Source organism: Palaemon carinicauda, chromosome 15 (genome assembly GCF_036898095.1).
Source record: "Palaemon carinicauda isolate YSFRI2023 chromosome 15, ASM3689809v2, whole genome shotgun sequence".
NCBI lineage: Eukaryota > Metazoa > Arthropoda > Malacostraca > Decapoda > Palaemonidae > Palaemon > Palaemon carinicauda.
Window position 1 is genome coordinate 138,028,397 of NC_090739.1, and position 755 is coordinate 138,029,151.

A 755-nucleotide genomic window follows, 5' to 3' on the forward strand; every position below is an offset into this window, starting at 1 on the left:
TATATATATATATATATATATATATATATATATATATATATATATATATATATAAGAGGAGCACATTACCCTGAACTAGAAAGGCACTCTGATAGCGCAGATCTCCGCTACGACAACTTAATTCTCGAGGTTAGAGTTAATTCGGTCGACCTTTCGCTCGACCTTGACCTTGACCTTTGACACAGGACTTTACAAATTAAATCCCTTCACCGTCCCAATATAACAATTAATCCCTAGAAGTTTCCCTACTCTATGAATAAAATTGTGGCCAAAAAGTTGTTCACAAACAAACAGACAAACGGATACACGTGGGTGAAAACATAATCTCCTCCCAACTTCGTTGGCGCACACGTACAGCAAGAAATGTTGACAATGAAACATAACTAGGAACTTGTTCACAAACAAATAGACAAACTGGGGCGAAAACATAACCTCCCACCAACTTCGTTGGTGGAGGTAATAAAAAAGCACATGTACAACAAGAAATGTTGAGAAAAACCTAACAATACAGTAATCAAAAGTCTAAAACCTTCCCCCCCACCCTCTTACCTTATGCTGAAGGTTCCAACTCCGGCCCCTCCCCCGCCGCAAGCCTTGGCGCAGAGGGAGTCTTCAGCGCTGATGCTGGCGGAGAGGGGCCAGGCGATCTGCAGCAGGCTCTCCCGGATGATCGAGTCCCAGCCGGAGGAATGGTCGAACACGTGTTCCGACCGAACCAGACGGGGCTTCCTCCTCATCGTTCTTCCGTTCATCTC

General features: G+C 44.2%; 1 long non-coding RNA gene across 1 annotated transcript in view; it reads right to left on the minus strand.

Moving 5' to 3' along the window:
- Positions 1–552: 552 nt before the first annotated feature.
- The window catches only part of LOC137654404 (uncharacterized), a 252,887-nt gene continuing 252,684 nt past the window's right edge, over positions 553–755 (minus strand). Inside the window, exon 3 of the long non-coding RNA XR_011046632.1 lies at positions 553–755. This exon is cut by the window's right edge and continues 986 nt beyond it. This is a non-coding gene — a long non-coding RNA (uncharacterized lncRNA).